Source organism: Sciurus vulgaris, assembly GCF_902686455.1.
Source record: "Sciurus vulgaris genome assembly, chromosome: 2".
Taxonomy (NCBI): Eukaryota; Metazoa; Chordata; class Mammalia; order Rodentia; family Sciuridae; genus Sciurus; species Sciurus vulgaris.
Genome location: NC_136462.1, coordinates 169,132,221 through 169,152,336, shown reverse-complemented (window position 1 = coordinate 169,152,336; position 20,116 = coordinate 169,132,221). Strand labels below are relative to the sequence as shown.

General features: G+C 36.1%; 1 protein-coding gene across 5 annotated transcripts in view; it reads right to left on the bottom strand.

Moving 5' to 3' along the window:
- Positions 1 to 20,116, bottom strand: part of PAK5 (p21 (RAC1) activated kinase 5) — a 386,653-nt gene that overhangs the window by 159,235 nt on the left and 207,302 nt on the right. For 3 of the 5 annotated variants that reach the window (XM_079126870.1, XM_079126869.1, XM_079126872.1), the window contains one exon: positions 16,308 to 16,454. The gene's annotated coding sequence lies outside the window, so the exon portion shown is untranslated. Of the gene's footprint in view, positions 1 to 15,061; positions 15,192 to 16,300; positions 16,455 to 20,116 lie in introns of all 5 variants that reach the window. The other 2 variants (XM_079126871.1, XM_079126873.1) reach the window with 2 other exon arrangements.

The following is a 20,116-nucleotide window of genomic DNA, read 5'->3' as shown; positions in this document are numbered from 1 at the left end:
CTTGGGTTGTTTCCAGTTTGGGGTTATTAAAAACAATGTTGCCTTCAATGTTCTAGTTTACATCCTTTGGTGAATGCATGAATAATGCATTACTACTGAAGAATCATTGGGTCAATGGATATGAGTATATTTAGCTATACTACAGAGTTCCAGTTGGATTTGCAAAATGGTTGCACAATTAACACTCCTTCAAGCAGCTTATGAGTTGTTCCACATCCTCATTATCACTTGCTATTGTCAACCTTTTCATTATAGCCATTCTGTTGGGAGGGTACTGTAGCATCTCATCATGGTTTTATTTTGATTTTCCAAATTATTGAGTTTGAGATTTTCACATGGATTGGCCATTTGGCTTTTAAAATTATCTGTTCAAGACCCATGCTCATTTTCCTCTCTGGTTCTATTCTTTTCTTAACATTTGATGAAATTTATTTTTATAAATTCTGAACAAAAGTCACTTCTTGAATATATGCATTAAAATAGTTTCAGCAAGTTCATGCTTCTCTTTTTCATGCACAGTAATGCATTTAATGAACATGTTAATTTACTTCAACTTAGGTATCTTTTCCATTACGTTTATTAACTTTCTGTGTTTTGATTAAAAAGTCTTTGCTTCTGCCATGGTCATAAATATATTTTCCTATGTTAGATTTATAATCCCTCTGTAATTGATTAATGCATATTGCAACTGAGGTCCAAATGATTTGAAGCAGTGGCCTTTAATGGTGTTTGCCTCTGAAGGAGAACTTTTCTTAGCAACTCCAAGGAACAAAGAAAATTCAGGAGAAACTAAATAAGCACTAAGGTGTGTGGATAGTCAAGCATCTATTGAGGGAATCTTTCAACAAATACAATCATATTAACACTTATATAAAAACACGAATAAAAAAGATGGTGCTAAGAAACATCACCTACTTATAAAGAAAGCATATCTTCCTAAATTAAAAAAAGAAATCTAACTTCTAAAAATCACAACCCTACCATAATAATAATAAAGATGTATTTATTAACTGCCCCCCCCCAAAAAAAAGCACAACTCTTAGCATACACATGTGGAAAAGCTCCATAAACCAATATTATCCAGTGGACATTTATTGTGAGACACACATAATAATTTTAAATTTCCTAGTAGTCACATTAAAATTTTAAATGATCAGCTGAAATGAATATTTTTAAAATATATTTTATTTAATGTAAAAGATCCAAAATATTTTCATTTTGACAAGTGGTACTAGCTATACTTCAAGAGCTCCATAGTCACATGCAGCTAGTGGCTACCTTATTGGACAACCTGGTCATAGTTAACAGGAAATACAGAGACCTACTTCATAAATATTATGACTGATATATCTATAGATCAATGAATATTATATTCATATTATAGCCATGTACATATTAATATATATATATATATATATATATATATATAATAACTGATCTCAACGTGTACCCTCTGGACTGTCAAAACAGATACAACCTGGAATTGTTAGAAATGCAAAATTCTTCAGAATCAGAATCTATATGGGAGGCATAGCAATCCATTTCTTTGGTTTTAATGTGTTTTTTGATTTGAGAACCCCGAGAGCAACACAGCTCTATTTTTTTTTTATAAAATGACATTAACTCTGTATTACAACATTGTAAATTTACTGTCTTGTCCAAAGCAGAGGCATTTTTTGTGGGGGGTGGGTAACCTTATAATCAGGTCATCATCTCACATATTCCAAATGGGACCTTTCATGGCATGACAAATTGTCTACCACTCTCTGAAACAGATGCATAGGAGAAAGTTTTCTGCATTCTGATGATTTCCAACTGCCACAGGCATCTATTAAATTTGCAGAAGCAAAGACTTGGGCCCACACAGTAATAATCAGAGCAAGGAAATTCTATTATAGAAAAAAAGCAAATAACTACTTTCCTCTTATTAGCTCTGAATGCATAAAGTGAATACATAAAGAGGTGCTTCAGGAACTTTTATATTTTTTGGTGATACTAAGGATTGACCCTAGGGCCTCATATATGGTAGTCACTGAATTATATCTCCAGACCCTTTAAAAAATATCTGTTTTCCTGGTTTGGGGTAAATGATTTTCAAAGACTCAATATTACTAGATGAATGTCTCTTCAGAGGCAGGGAGCCTCTTCCGTGTTGCTCATTGTACTATCCCCAGCTCACAGTGCAATCCTAGATATCTAGTGGGATTCCAATAAACATTTGTTGAATGAATGAATGGATGCTTTATAAACCTCTTTCTATGTCCCAGATTCTAGCTCAGGAAGATCAGTTAGCTAAATTTCTGGAGGTTCCTTATTATTCTAACACAAAGTGAGCTAAATCATCCTGTTTTCTGCTTTCAAGAAACATTCCCCTTCCCCAAAGACTTCTTGCCATCTAAACGTTTATTTGGAGAAGATGCAGATCTTAAGTGAAATTCTCCCTATAAGAAAGTAAACCCATAAGGGCAAGGGTGCTTAATATTGGTTCACTGCTTTATAAAATAGATGCTCAATAAATGTTTTTTTAAACAATAGTTTTTTACCCTTTTAAGATACTTTTTTAGCCCCATCTCTCTCTCTTTTACACATAGCCATGGAAACTCATCTAATTGTGTGTTGATGCAAACTGTATCATGTGTCCAGAGACTTTCCCATTCTGCTTTCTCTGTATCTACTAAAATCCCACCAGTTTCCTGTACCCATTTAAAGACTTCCCCTCTCAGAAAAATTCCCCAGGACTCATAGTTGTATCTACTCTCCAACTCCAAAGTCCTATCCTTCTTCATGAAAGCCAGCATGATGCCTCTTGTTTTTGTTTTTGTATCATTTTATTTTGTAAGTGTTCTTTTACTGTATAGACTTCTGGTTTCTTGAAGTCTACAAACATGGTACAACTTTGCTTATTTAAAAAAAAAATCCTTCCTCATACCTAGCTTAGTGTTGACAACATATTAGGAATAATTATAATTTATCTTAAAAAGGATGCTTTCAGAAAATATATTTTGGCCCTGAATAGTCCCACTTGAGACAATAACAGACATGATATCAGATATGTCCAAACTGGTACAATAAAAGACTGACCATAAAGTGTCTCTAAGTTCCTAATAGGCCATGATGTAAGAACTGCCTGATCATTGTGTTGAACTTGACACATGAAATGCCCTTTGCTAGCTACTGTCTTTATTTCTTGGGTTTTGTAAAAGAAAGAAAAATAATCAGACAGAATGGCAAGTGACTGGATGGTTATATCAGACTCCTGAACATAAAGCTGAGAAATCTGAGAAAGGAAAGAATGGCCTGTCTCAGCCATATCTGCTTTTATGTTGTTTGTACTTTTAAAGCCCTTTAACACATGATTTCATTTGATGTTTATAACACATGAGTGGATCACAGTGGTAGAGACTGATATTTCTTAGCAAAAACAACTCCAAGAGCTTCCCCATTGGGCAGCTACAAAGAGATAGAGGCTAGACTATAAACCAGTACTTTTTAACTGCACATTTCCTCTCTTCCCCAGGAAGATGCATGCTCATTAGTTACCCTTCCTAACAATGTCCACTTGCATTTCCAGTTAAGAACAAACATTAGTTGTAAGAATCAGAGAGCATTTCATCCAAGGAATGTTTAATAGACTTTATAAGCCACAGGGAAAAATGTTCACTCTCCCAAATTTTATAATTTCTTCAGACACCTTTACTTTCTTTCATCTCAAATTTATGGAATAGGCAGAATAAGTGATTTCACTTTGCTTCACTCAGATCTCAAAGAGGTTAAGACGGGAGCTCAAAGCTGCACTGCCATCTGTAAGTGATGCAGCTAAGAGGCTGAGGTCACCAATTCTGGTTACCTTTGGTTTTGCCAAGTGAAAATGCTATGGAATGAAATGCCAAATTTCCCATGAAGCTTACTGTACTGAGATTTAACTTGACTTTTTATTTTTTATTTTTAAATTTATTTATTTTGATTCACTGTACACACACGGGGTACAACTGTTGTTTCTCTGGTTATACACGAAGTAGAGTTGCACTATTTGTGTAATCATACATGTACATAGAGTAATGATGTCTCATTCTGTTATTTTTACTCCCCCCCTCCCCACCCCTCTTTTTCCTCTATACAATCCATCCTTCCTCCCTTCTTAACTCCCTTCCACCCATTATGTATCATCATTACACCCATTATGTATCATCATCCACTTATCAGAGAGATCATTTGGCCTTTGGTTTTTTGGGATTGGCTTATCTCACTTGGCATGATATTCTCCAACTGTATCCAATTGGAAATTGGACACAAAAACCCGTTTCTAATTCTTCCTATATTTCTTATATTATAAACAAACAAGTTATGTGTTTTATAGAGATTCTGAGTTACCATGATTTTGCTTTTTGGTACTGGGGCTTCAACTCAGGGTTGCTTTACCTCTGAGTTATATCCCCAGCCCGTTTGGTCTCACGAAGTTGCTGAGTCCCTTGCTTAATTGCTGAGGCTGGCCTTGAACCTGTAATCTTCCCACCTGAGCATCCAAGTTGCTGGGATTATTGGCTTATGCCACCATGTCTGGCTGTTAATCATGTTATATGTTCTAAGTAGTAATATTTGAATATTGTAGAGCTAAAACTGTAACTTTGAATCAGAAACACATCCTTTAGGAATGCTGGTGAGAGCATCAACTGAGACCTGTGAGCACACAACATCCTGCTCTGTAGCCCCTGGGCTTCAACCACATCTTGGGTGTCTGCATTTCATGCCAGTTTCAGTTGCAATAAGCAGCTACTACTTACGTATGTGTTTGGAGGACACAGTTTTGACTATCATCAGAATCCTTTCCTGGCCTACGGGCTCAGTGTATTCCTCCCCTTTTTCAATAACTCCTTTGATTTCTACTGCAGGATCTCCTTGACTCACTTTCTGCCCTAGAGAGCAGATGCCAAATAAAATAAGCTGGGAGTTCTTTCAGGTACTTCCCAATTGCTTCCTGTCAAGGCTTCATGTATCTGTCTCCAGGGCATGAGAAACAATCTGGATGGAAACAAATTTTTAATAGAAAAACAGACTTGACTGTGTATTTTCTTCCCCTAAGTCTATTCCTTTTGAAAATTTAAAGAAATATTAAGCTTGTGAAAGGATAAGTCCTGCTCTGCTGTGTACTTTTTAAAAATATGTACAGAGTCTAGGGTGCTGTGAGAAATATATGGGATGTGTGTACACAGAATTCATGCACTACAAAGTACCACTCCTTCAAGATTGTCAGGTTTTATAGAACACTTTGAATTTCTGTGATGGTTTGATGGCGAGAAGGACTTGTTTTATATAGGAGGGAAACCTGGAGGATTTGGGAAAAATGGAATGTCATATCACATGAGGAATCAGGATGCCTTCACCTTTGTGTATTTTTATTTGCAATGGAGACATCTCAGGTGGTGAAAGATAAGAAGGCACTCACTTCTTCACACTGGAGGCAAACAAGTACTTGCAAACCTCCTACAAATGACGAAGTGATCATCCCTGAATTGGAAAACCAGAAATCTAATTCAGTGTTCCAAACTAGTGCGTTTGTTCTCTCTCTCTCTAATTCTCTCTCTCTCTCTCTCTCTTTCTGTCTCATTTACTTATTTATTTATTTGGTACCAGGGATTGAAACCAGGGGAGATTTACCACTGAGCCACATCCCTGGCCTATTTTTTTATTTTGAGACAGGTCCTTGCTAAGTTACCGAGGCTGACTTTCAGCTTCCCGTGCCACTGTGATTATAGGTATGTGCCACCATGGCCAGCCCAAATGAGTTTTGTTTTGTTTTTCAAAGATTAATTTTGTCTGTTTTTTGGTTTCCATATAAATAGAACTTATTTGCACATGGGGGGTCTGTTTGCTCAATATAATATCTGAGATTCACCTGTTGTATTATCAATAGTGTATTATTTTTGACAGTATTCCATTAAATGAGTAAACCAAGATTTGTCGTTTTTCTGTTGTTGACCTTCTGGTTTGCATCTAGTTTTGGATTACTATGACTGGATCCATTATGCACTAACATTGCTTGAGTATACACTTTTGGGGACTATTTCTGGGTTAAGTATATGCATGTGTGTAACTTTAGTTGGTACATATCTACCAGAATTTTAAGTTTTACTCAGGGGAGAAACCTCAAGAAAATAAAAAGCAAATATAAAGACAGAAAATGTGTGTTCCCTGATATAAAATAATCAATCTACCTTGTAAATGGAAGAGCATCCATTTCAAGCTACATATAGTTTAAATATGAACTACTGTGCAGGCTACATTCACCTTATAGGTTACCTACAATTATTTTATTTCTCTACAAAAATCAAGTTTTCTGTTGTTTGTATATTTTTGTTTGTAATAGCCCAACATTTACAATTTGGGAAATTTCATGTCAGAAAGGGGTAACTTTCAAACTGCCCCCAAAACTAGAATACCTGGTAGACCTGAGCCCATGTTCCAATAGAGTAATAACAGATTAGAGTTAAATAGGAGCCACTGCATTGACACAGGCACATATTCCTCTGTTTGCAAAGTCCCCAGCCCTGTCTACTGTTTCTTACACTCCCTGGTCTCTGTAGGCATGAGAATCCTGTTCTACTCTCTGACCTGTCAGTCAAGTTCATTTATATTTCTCTCATTTAGAGTATAGGGATTGGGTTATTCCAAAGTGATCATTCTGGAGCATTAAAAGTTTGACTTCTTTCATGTCCAACTTTGAAATGTGTGCAAATCTTTCTAAAAAGTACTATATACAAGCTTGTTTCTAAGAAATGATTGAAACAAGAGGGACAGCTCAGTATGTGGTGAATATGGGTGGTAGGTAAGAGAAAATGTATAGAGAGGACAGCCAGCATAGCTTGCTTCTTCTGCCTAGAGCAACTTCAGTCAGTATGTCCACCCACAGGCTAGTCTTCTCATCAACAGCTGCTAACCACGTGAGAAAGATATTTGACAGGGGATTACAAAAACAGCCTCTCTGATCCATTCAATTAAAGACTTCCTGGACTAAACCCAATTCCATTATGATTACGGCACTGGGCAGTTGCTAATTGCTCTTAGTTATTTTCATGCTGACAAAAATGTTAGTAGGATGCCAGAGTTATTTCATTTTTGGTAGTATGCACTCTAGATAATCTGAAGGACCATTATGCTAATATTCAAATATGTCTTGGATACATTTTAAAAGTGATGAATTGCTAGGCTCACTACTTAGTAAATGAAATGTTGGAGCTCCTCCATCCCACCCTTATCCATGAAAGTAAAGGACAGAAAAATGAAACCAGGAACCAATATAGGGACCAAACTAATGAACAAAGCAAGCTGGCTCTGAGGGAGCATTGTAACACAATCTGGAGACCAAGCCTCAGGTCCTTTTGCAAGGCAAAGCTGGGCAGTTAAATTCAAGAGTCAGACCCTGGAGAGGAATCCTGGAAGAGGGTCAGAATAGTCCCTGACACCTAGGGGAAGCAAAGCAACAACACCCTGTGCAGGAATATACCCCCAAGTTGGTTCCTGAGGATTGTCACATATTAATATCAATGATCAAATATTATCTGTAATACAAAACACCACTAAGCAAATGTTGATAATATGTAACAAACTGTTATTCTGCACCCATTGTACTTCATGTATTAGAATTAGCAGACAAATGTAAACTAACTGTGTGAAATATAAATACAAAATGGAATCAAGATGAGAATAAGCTAACAGTCACATCCCTTTCCCATTTGCAAACCAACTTAAATATGGAAAAGTGGAAAGGGACCACGATATTCCTCTGTAGTTATAAGCTCTTGATCCTGTATTCCATTATCTAAATTGTATGATATCTCAGTCAGCTGCTCAATTATTTTGTCTAAAACATTTCCAGGACCTCTTAGCCATTGTCAGATTTCTATGGCTTAAGGCACCCTGACTGCTGCTTTGATTTTGCTTCCCATTACAGCATATACTCCCATCTTGCCTTTAGTGGTAAATATGGACTTAGCTTCTGTTATTCCTGGTCCTATCATCTCAGTGTTTGAGGGAAGCTCCAAAATGCCTTCTTCAAACATCAACCCTAAGCCACAGATAATAAACTTTACAACCTTCTGAAGTTTGAATACCTTATTGGCTTTGTGAAAGGAGTATTGTCTGAGTTCTCTTTAGGAATATAGTGAAGTGGTAGGTTTGCAGATTATACCTAAACCATTTTAACATGCATTCTATTATCCCTCCTCCCTGAGCCATCTGATCCTTTATCAAGCAAGACAGTCAAAGAAGTTGAAAAATTTCTTCTTTTCCTGTAGACCACATGGGTTTTTGAACCCTCCCAAAATATTATCTGGACCAGTTCCAAGGGTTCTTGATAAAAGGCTGAATATTAAATTTATGAGCGAGTGCTTCTATATCAATGATTACTCCCAGATCTACCCACCATTATTACACCCCCCACCACTAATATCTTCAAGATCCACTCCCAATTTGGTTTCCTTGGTTTGGATGGCACATATTGGGCACTTCAACTTGTTTAGGGGGCAGGCTATTTATTCCTGGAGAGAGACTGATACTTCTCTGCTGAGGCAATGCCTTAGTTATCATCTTGGAGGGAATGGAGAATGACATAAAAGATCTCTAGAGAGCAAGGATCATAAGGCATCTGCTTTAGCTAAGATGCTTCCAAAACCACTGGCCTAAGGGAGAAGGACTGCTACTATCTTACAGGATGGGTTAGGGGAATTTAGATGATCAAGGTCCTCTAGCTTTATTCAACTAAAGAACTCATGTTGGTCTCAACAACCCAGTCATAGTCTTATATTTGAAATAGGAGACCTTACAAAGCTATGATACCAGTCTCCTTTACAGCTATGCCAATCTTACAGTCAGATCCCAGGCCTGAATTTCATTACAGTCTGACCAGAGATAAATCTCCTTCACATTTGCCATAGATGTCCTCTGGCTTTTAAAATATGCCTTAAGTTGGCAATTTATCCAACAGCCTAACATTTTCTTTTTGTAAGTCAAAAGTAGTCACCCTACTCTACAAGACACATCATTGTAATCTCTTAATAATCAGTTTGTTGCAGCTACTCTATCTCCTAAGACTTGACCTTCCTTTAAGCCTTATCCCAATGTACCACTGGTGAAAGCTTAAACAATTGTGCTGCTGCTCCATGCCAGGATGTATTTCATTTCCATTTGCAACTAAAAATGTGATCCCTATTGCTATCATGCAGGTAAATAATACAATTCCAAAATCCTAGCCATAGGGTGTCTTTTCTACAACTATTTGTATTTGCTCAGTTTCCTGAGGAAACCAAGAGACAAACATTAAGTGTTAATGCTTTAATCAGAATATGCAATCCTAAGGAAGGAGAGAGAAGAGGAAGGAACAGGGCAGGGAAGGGTGGGAAACAAGACAAGGTGATGCATTACTGCTCTGGCCACTGCACTTTGGTGAACCAGGAAGAAGTACAACCAATGCCTAGAAAATCCTTCTTCTATGACATGGGATACCTTTAAAAATGTTGTTTAGAGAAACGTACATTGGAACAGCCCATGAAAGAGAGGAACAGGGAAGGAATTTATCTGTTTTGTTCTCTCCTCTTTCCCATAGATACAGTATTCTAAGATCTAGGTCAGTTGTTCTCAACCAGGTGTAATTTTCTCCCCAAGGAGGGTATTTGGCTAGGATATTTTTATGTTTAGATGCATTTTTTTTTTTTTTTTTTTTTAGATTGTCACAACTGGCAGCAGTGCTATTGCAGCTAGTAAGTAAAGACCAAGGATGCTACTAAACACACTGTAATGTACATGGTGGTTATTCCATCAAAAGATGTATTCAGTTCAAAGTATCAAGAGTGCTATTGTCGTAAGTTGAAGTGATGATAAAACCAAGAGAATCTGAAGAGATGCATTGAATAAAACAACCTAAGTGAATTAAGATGAAAGATAGAGAAGGTATTTCATAGATGAGAAAACACAAATGGAGAACAAAACACAAAAAGATGCTAAACCTCATTAGTAACCAGGGAAATCAAATTATGGTAAGATTCCATTTCACACTCAATTGATTGATAAAAATTAAGATATCCAGAACACCAAGCACGGAGGAACTATGTTCAAAAGGAATACTCAGGGAGTAATACAGAGGGAGTGTAAATTGGTAGCACCTTTATGCAAAAGAGTTTAGCATTATGCTATAAAGTGGTACATGTGCATATTTTATGTAACCACTTATACCATTTTGTATGAGACTATACTGGTTTTAGCATTGAAAATCTTGCATCCTGAGTAATCCTCAGTCCCAGGCAAACTGTGATGATTGATCATCTTTATCTTGTATCCTACTAGCAATCTATTCCTGTGTATATTGTCCTGAAAACTATTGAACAGACAACAGTAGATAAAAAATGATCACAGTATTATTGTTCACAATAGAAAATGGAAATGACAAGCATGTTAATCTACTAGAGAATAGATAAGTGAACTGTGATACATTTATGCAATGTTAATATTTAGCTGTGAAAATGAATTACAGTTATATACAATGACATTAGTGAACTTTAGAAACAAATATTGAAGTAAATGAGCAAATCCCCTATAGGCTATACAAGTATGGCCTCATTATTATATAATCTATAATATATAATAATATATTACATAGGGATGTGTTCATGTTTGATCCAATTTCTTAAAGGGAACAAAGGACATAGTGGTTGCCACTCTCAGGGAGGTGAAGAGATTGAATGGGGAGGTGCCTTGTTCCCGGAAGAAAAAAATAATTAATTAATCAATTATTTAGTTCCTAGAGAGTATTTCTTAGATATTGTATCTTTATTGTCAGCTTTTACAACGTACTTATTTTCCTATGGCAAAGTTATTTTACCTTTTTTAAAAAATAATATTTATTTCACTTTTTAGACATCAGGAGTAAAGAATTACCCATATATTTGGGAATGAAGAATGAATGCAATGTAATCCCTAAGCCAACTAGGGTGAGTATTTTGGCCTGGGTTCTCCATTCATGGGACTTGACAGCATTTATTTCCATAGTCAAGTTCCCTTTGATGTTACACAGAAACTTGAGATGCTAATGTCAATCTGTTAAGCCTCGCACTAAGATTTGCTACATCTGGTAACTGGAGAGCACCACTTTATTTTTATTTATTTATTTATTTATTTTTGGTACTAGGGATTGAACCCAGGATTGCTTTACCACTGAACTATATCCACAGTCCTTTGATTTTTTTTTTTTTTTTTTTAAATTTTGAGACAGGGCCTTGCTAAGTGGTTGAGATTGGCCTTGAATTTGTGATCCTTCCATCTCAGACTTCTGAGTTGCTCAGATTATAGGCATGCACCAGTGTGCTAAGCCAAGAGCACCACTCTTAAAACATAGGCCCAGAAAGACAATGAAAGTAGATTGAGAAAACTGTAGAATTGGGCTGTTTATACAATTCAGTCTCAAAGTAGAAAAATTCAAGAATTGCACATTTTCATTTCATACCCATACACCAATGGACAAATGTGAATACATATATACACTTAGGGTCAAGGAACTTCACAGAGACCTGTTCTGGAAACTGTCCAGTGATCATCTACAGCCTTGGTGTGGGACTGAGAGCCAAAGCCACCATTAGTTTTTACAAAAACAAACCCATTATGTTTAGCATGCTTATGAATGGTGCAGCACAGAAGTTTCTATCATGTGTTTATTTCATTACACAGTTCTTTCATTCAGATCACTCTCAACCTCATTTCTTTCCCCAAGTGCCTATGAAAGTGCTTTCTTCCCTTCCTTTCTTTTTAAAATAAATACGCTATAAATTCTTTCATGAGATTATCTTGTAAATGTTTTTGTCATAGTGCTACAGCAATCTATTTACCTATCTGCTTATCCTTTAACCAAACTATGCCCCATTCCCATTTGCTGCTCACTTTTTTCATAAACATATTATTCAATCTCCAAATTAACTTTTATTTTCCTAAGTTCTATACATTTACATGTTTCTGGCCTTTCCCCTTGCTGTCTCTCATGATGCTTGCCTCATCTTCTTCCTTGCTCCCAAATCACTTGCTAGAATTATGGGACCTTATCTTTCTTTTCTTTGTTTGCCTATTATTCTTCTTGATTTAAATTCCTTTCCTACCTTATTTGACTATGGAATGCTTACTCACTTTGTAAACATTTATTCAGATGTTTTCTTCTTGATAGATTATTTGCAATCCAGTCCTTCCTTTATCAATGCCCATTTGCATTGGGGTTTTGAAGCTCCTAGCACCAAGAGATGGAGTCAATTTCCACATCCCTTAAATTGAGCTGGCCTGTGATTTGCTTTGACCTATGTGATATAGCAGCAGTGGCTGCTCTGAGCCCTGGCCTCAAGAATACTTTCACTCATTCTGTGGGATGCGCAACTGGCATTATTTCAGCTGCCATTGAATAAGCCCTGGCTGACTTGCTTGGGAATTAAGTTGCCCCAGCTACATCCAGTCAATCCTAAGATATGTGAGTGAAGCCTTCTTAGACTATCCAGCCCACAGCTGGTTGTCAAGTGATTGACTAAGTAAAATGATGTAAGATCAGCTAAGCCCCGCCACATTGGCGAAATTCCCTAACTCACTCATAATGAGCATAATGAGCAATAATGTATGTCTGTTGTTTTGAGCTACTGAGTTATGGAGTTGTTATGCATCAACAAGTGATGCACTCTTTCTTTTTTATTTTCAATAGCTGGAACATACTTTCACTGGAGTCCTGGAACACTACATTTCCTTGTCTTTCTTTTCCAAAAACATGCAGGCTCTTTGAAAAATGAAAAAATGGGTATTTTTAATGTATTCCCAAATTTAAATAATAACTACAATTTTTCAATAAGTGAATGTCAGAAAAACATCAGTGATTAATTAAGGATTGCAATGTCACTCAAGAGATGGTTCTGGAGGCAGACAAACCAGGGTTTGAATTCCAATTCTATTTCCTACATGTGTTATTTCAGAGAATTTGGTTAACCTTGCTGAGTCTCATTTGCTCTTTTATAAACTGAGGACTAGAATAATATAAATGATGCAGGATTGTTGTGATGAGATATAAAGATTCCCCTCCCTTTTCCCTACCTTGCATGCAGTGAGTATTGAACAAATAAGAATTCAAATGTTAAAATGTACGTAGAGCATTTTGTATAATACCTGGGTTATAATTCATCAAATAAGTGATAGCTCTATCAATATTTTCATGACCATCATCACTGTTGTCTAAGAAGCTGCATGTGCTCCATTCACATCCCCTTGGCATTCATCTCTTTGGGCATGATGACCTAATGTTGGCTTTCAATAGCAAACATCCTGGGACTTTTCACCAGAGGATTTCCTTTAGCTGTTGGTGTTCTCTTGGTCCACATGTGTGGTATAGCATAGATAACATGGAGTTAACACTCCACACTTTCCCTAGGGAGCAGCCCTCAGCCAAGGCAGATGAAAGAGGTTGGCTAACTACCCTAATTCCCTTGCCCTAGGTTAGCTAAATCCAAGGTATGTTCTCTATATCCTATCCTAGAATTACCTAATGGGATTGTGCTCCTCTTGGTCACAGTAGTGAGAAAACACTCATTTCTTTCCCTGTCTCATATGTACTTCTCTACAAAGGAATACTAACATCACCTTTCAAATAAACACCAGTATCCAATTTTTTTCTTTTGTCTCACCAGAAGCTTCTTGGGCAACCAAACTAAGATACCATCACTCTTCCTGGTTTATTTTATCCTTATTGCTTCAGAATTCAATCATTTTCCTAGGAATTTTGATATCCTCTTAATGATCTACAATTAATCAAAGAGTTGTATCCAGTCCAGTGGGTGACAAGACTAATTGAGGAATATGTACATCACCTTTAAGTCTTCTCTGAGGTTTTCCTTATGGCCCAATTGTGTGTATTACAAAAACTTGAAGTTGATATTGGGTAGCTCTATGCTTATTTTGCAGGACACTCTGTATTGACAGAGGTGAAATGTACTAGCTAATGATTTATAATATGTTGCTAAAAAAAACCGAAAAGTTCCCCAGAGTTTGTTTATTCTGTGTAATGTAACTGTACTGATTTGTTTTGTTTACAAGTCCATCATGTCTGCTTTCAGTTACTTGAGTTTTAGAGTACAGAATACTTCTCAGTAAGCTTGAGCCTTGGTTCCCCTAAGACCAAAGTATCACTCATGTATCTTGATGGTTCAGGATCTGAAGAAGTGGTGTATCTCTTGTGATGGAGAAAAGGACCCTGAGAATTTTAACTGCAAATCTCAGGTTTCTCTGATATTGGTCTGTGCTATATATCTCCTGCTGTACCACATCTATTATAGCTTTACATGTGTATATCTTGTGGAATTGCATGAGTCTTCAATTATCCAATTGCTTTGCTCAGGTTGTTTTCTGTTAACTAAGGGTTTTTGAGAGGGATCTAGAGTGAGAAAGGAAGGATTATACAACATCCAAGCTGAGAACCATTTTATACAGTTACGAGAGTTGGAAAGCAGTACTCTGTATTTTACTGAGATCTTAAAATATGATTCAGTTGAGTTATCATGAATAATTCTTCAGAACACAGACCTCCAGGTGGTCCATGCTCTAACAATGGCTTCTGATGACTTCTTGCAAACTTGAACCTTCACATTCATTTTCCACCCACCTCCTCTGTGAATTTTGTACAATGGTCTACACTCCAAGACATAAAACCTTAATTGTTGAATATGTTACATTCTCTGGCAAATTTTGCTTAAATTTATATGTTCTTTTCCTTCTAAGACACCAATTTTAAGTTGTATTTAGCTTTTTTTTTTTTTTTTTTCAATGTTCCATCTAGGAATAAACCAGTATAAAATTTTAGTCTTAAAGTCATGCTTGACTGACCTAAGCCTCAAGTCCTTAAAAAATTCATATGCTTATTATCTAGAAGGAGAACTTTCATGTAAGATATCTCTCAGTGGTTTGAGAAACAATATTCCCCTGAATTCAAGAACCATGTAATAAATAAGCAGGAGTCTCAAGTACATCTGCTCAAGTCTTTGTGTGTTACAAGATAACTCACCTGGAATGTGAGATTTCAGAGCAAAATTTTAACTTTTCATAATTTAACATCAACACGCTAAGCTTCAGAAGCAGGCCACACATATACACCACAAACAATTTGTTCACAATTGTTTATTGTGTATTAAAATCTGTAAAAAATTAAAAGATAAATAAAAAAATTTTAAAAAGGGACATTATGGTCTACACATGGAAATTAGAATTATGTTTGGAGATTCATAAAGAGCACTGATGGACATCTACGCTCTGGAACAGATCCAAAATATATTTTAAATCCATCCATCTTCAAAGACATGTTCCTAAGTCAACACAGCAACACCTCTTACCTGGGTGAATGTACCCTGTTTTCCACTACTAAAGATCCCATACCAACTAGCTAGCTATAGTAAAGCAGAATGCCCTTTTAAAAATATATAGGTTGAGTGGCCCTTATCCAAAATGTGTGAGACCAGAAGTGTTTCAGAGTTCAGATTTGTTTTTTGCAGATTTTGGACTTTGCAAAGACTTTACTGGTTGAGCAAACCTAATCTGAAAAATCTCAAACTCAAAAATACTTCAGGTTGATGCTCAAAAAGTTTTGAATTTTGAAACACATCAGTTTTTTAATTTTTGGATTAAGATAATCACCCTACATAAATTCTTCTACTCCTCTGATAATATGGCTCTTTTGTGACTTCTGTTATTCACTGGAATAAAATCAAGACAATTTTCCACATCTAACACATCCTCCAAATTCGTGTCCTCCATCATGCTTCTCCAAATCCCTTCTTTTCAAGCCATACAGACTGGCTAGTTAAGCCTTGATCATATCCACCTAGATCCCAGGTCATGGTACATGGATGGTGCTATCTTCAAACCCTTACTCAGATGGCTTTTTTCCATCATTTTGCCCTCAGCTCAAATTCTCTGGGGATGTGCTCTGACACCCTAACTAAAGTAGCCCCTCAACCACCCTTTATATCATGAACCTGTTTTCCATGTTCATAAACATCATGCCTGCCAGTTTCCTTTCTGTGTGTTTACAGACTTACTTCTTATCCTAGAAAGTCAATTCCTCCAAAGCTATGTATGCCTTTGCAATTTTAACTCACTATTGTAGTCCTAAGTCAATACAACAGTCTGCAGAGTGCAGAAGTAGACCTCTGAATATTTATTGAATAAATACCTGCACTATTCTGCCTTTTTAGTACTGTATAATTTAAAATAAAATTTAAAAGGCCAAAATCACAATGCAACTTACTCCCCACCTTTTTTACGATGGCTGTAGATGAATTAAAGACTACAGATGTGTGCAGCTATTTCTGTTCTGTGACTTTTCGTTGAAATCTTAGGTCTTCATTTTTCTTCGGTGTCCATTTTGGCAAGAGGCAGAAGCATTTCTCCACAGTGTATTTCTGTAAAAACATGGCACCAACATGACTCAGAAACCTACCAACATTATGTTTTATTTAAAAGAAAATATATACTTTAAAAATATTTATTAAAAATAAATATATCCTCTACTATCTCCTACATGTGATAAATCCTTTCTTTACTGTTTATATTATTTTCTCAGGCATGCAGCTGTAAAGCTACATATTATTACCTGGATACACCCAGGTAGTGTTAGGCTTCTCTTAGCACCTTGTTAACATCTGTATTACAGCACTTTCTCTACTCTATGCAATAATTTTATTATGAATCCATCTCCACAATAGATGGTGAGCCTTATGGGGACAGGAATTGTACCTTTGGTCCTTGCATCTCTGGGTCTAACCCACTAACTGCTAATTTATATTGGAAAGACAACTGATTTTCATTCTGTGAAGTACTTATGTTCTGCAAAGTCATCACACACACTGAATTAGCAAATACTGAACAACTGCCCTCCAAGGAAACACAGGATACATAGGTTTCTGCAAATCCCTTGCCTCAAAACTTTTGTCAATCAATCAATACATTCAAATCATTTTATTCAAATTCCTGCTGAAAACACATTATTTAACATGTACTGTTGATTCTTCACCACTGAATTCACATCTAACAGCCTTGTGAACTCATGCCTGGATCCAGCTTATCTAACATGTATTTTCTTCATAAGGCACATGATAGCCTTCTATTTTAAAAACACCAAATAGGGATTTCTATACTATAGGCTGCACATGAGGGAGCATTCCAAATAGGAAAATGCCTTACATGAAACACAAAATCTTGAAAAATATGAAAAGGTGAATTTGCATATACAAATAATGATGATGGACTATATACACATTGGCTCAAAGTTTAATGTATGAGTTCTTAACCTTGCTTATGGTTCACCACAATGCTAACAATTAAATGAGCAAACCACGAATACTATGCAGATAGGGTAGGGAGGGACTAAATATTGACTTCATATTTTTCACAAAAGTTCTAGGAACTAAAAGCAGTTACTCTTTCCTATCCTATTTATAGGATAGCTCCAAAGTCCAGGAACTAAAATAAATAAAAATAAAAATAACACTAATTAAATGCATCTTAACTTATACTTTATTAGTACCATTGTATACCAATTGTATTTTCTATACAATTGATCATTTAAAATTTTTATTTCCTAAAATTAGTATTACTTAAATTTATCCATTTGCACTGAAAGTAATCAGATCCACCAAAGAAATATCTGACACCACAAACTTCCTTTAACATGTACCAGATCACCACTAAAACTCTCCTCTCAAATTTTTCCCTAAGCACGTAACTGAGAAAACTACCTAATAAAGCCATAACTCCATTATTGAGTTTAAAAAGAGCAATCTGAATGAAAAAGAGCAATCTGAGTGTTCAGTAGGCTGTATTTAGATAATAGCTAGGTCAGTCTGAACCTGTGATTAATGTACATTTTAATAGGATGTGTTGATGCTGATTAAAATTAATATTTGCATTTACAACCTTCAAAAGGCAGAGGTTGGCTTTGGTATCAACATAATGGCTCTACCTATACTAGCTGCACTACTTGAGATGATGCCACATTTCCTGGGATTACTGACTCATCTGAAAAAATGGAGACAAGTGTCATTTTATAGAACACAGAGTGATCTGTAGGGTAAACTAAAAATGGCCTATGTAGACTAACTGGCCAATAGTGAATACTAAAGAAGGTTAGCTGATGCTGTTACTTAGGACAAAATGACCCACACATTTTTAAATCTTTCAATTTAGCTCTTGGTGCCAAAAAGCTTTGGGGGGAATGTTCTAGTTCATTCACAATTTGACTCATGAGTAGAAGCCTATGATTATGATATGTATGTATTATTTAGATAGAGATGCATCCATCACTAAACATAACTGAGTTTCATGCAAGTTCTATTCTGTGAATTTTATTTTCATAGATTCCCCTCAATATCTGGAATGTAGACCATCATTTATGGTATTAAAAATATAAAACTGCATTACAAAAGGTACCTGACTCTGAAATATGAATATATTATTGAGCTCACTGGTAAATCACTACAAACTTTAGAATTCTACTCTGTGTACAGCAGAACAAAGATTTACCATCAACAAGACTAGTTCAATACTGAATGCTTTTTTGCTCAGATACGATAATTACTATATTTTTGCAGTAATTATTCAGCTTATATGCAGACACATTTTTAAGGTGGCTCAGAGGCAAAATCATAGGCCCACCTCATCAGCCCTGCAATCTGATAAGGTTGGTGACATTATTCACCCTTTCATCCACTTCCTGTGGTGCTCAGAGATGCAAATTTGTGAACTGTAGGTTTGAGATGTTGTCTGTGCCATTATGTGAGAAAAACAGGACTTTAATCTTCCTTTTTTCAGAGAAGGGACCTGACCTTGGTCTCATTAATATTGAGTTCTGGTCAAGTGAACTCCAATGGGTTATGAAGTCATGAAGGATGTTAAATTCCTTCAGGTCAAAGTTTTCTAATAACTCAGAGGCACTGGGTGAGGTAAGAGGAGAAAAAGAACTGATTGTATGGAGAAAAGCTAATACCTTTTTAAACTTTTTTTATGAGGACAAAAATAAATTAATATGGATCATCCTTCTTGAAAACATGTCTTTACCAATGGTGCCATTTTACAAGAGCTTTTTCTTTTTGTCTATCCTACAGCATGGATCCTTTCAGACTTTCAGCAAGATGTTAATGGGTGAGCTCCAGATACACAACAGGGTTCCATTACCAGGTTTGACAGCGTAAAAACCAAGCAGAAAACAAGCTGGCAGAGATGGTTTAATATAAACCTTCTCTGAGGATTTGAAAATAACATCTCATTTGTTTCCTGCTACTCATGTGCCCTCCCCCATAATCTTTGTCTCTATATACAATAAAATATTTATAACCAGAGCTTCCCACCCTTTCCCCTTTCCTGTTAGAATAAGGTGCATTTCTTCCATGGGAGAAAGCAACATAAAAACAACATTAAAATTTTGAATAAATAACTGTGTGTGGGGGGGGGGGTTAAAACCTAATCCACTCAAAAATGGATTTTCTTTCATTCAAAACAAGATAACTAACATATGGGACTGAATTTTTGCAGTAATTATTCATGCACTTGTAGAATGCAGTGAATCCTCTCCAGGGAAACTTCTCAGAGCCCTTCGAACTACATGCTGTTTTTGGATTTCCTCAAATACAGATTGAGCATTATTTTGTTTTTCTTTTCAGGTAATAGAACTCAGTTTCCAAAAATATTTTTCCTTTTCCTAGAGGAAAATATCTTGTTTGAATGTCTGGCCTCCATTTATGAGACTTTCCCCTGAAACAACGGAGCGATGGTACTTTTCAGGTTGTGGATTACAATATTCACATGTAAATGATCTTTTCATCTGGCAGAGCAGTTTATAATGTGTTAGCTTTTATTTTCACAGTAACTATTCTTGATACTGAAAAACAAAGTGAGCAATTAAGTCTGGATATACTGGTTTTCTGGTCCAATAGGAAAAGCATGTAAGGTTGTGACTTGCTAGGTGCCCAGGTTCCAGCCACATTGATAAATTTTAAATCAGAGTTGATTTAAAATTTTAATTGACTAAGTTATTCTGAAACTGACTCCCTCATCTTAAACTCAAGGT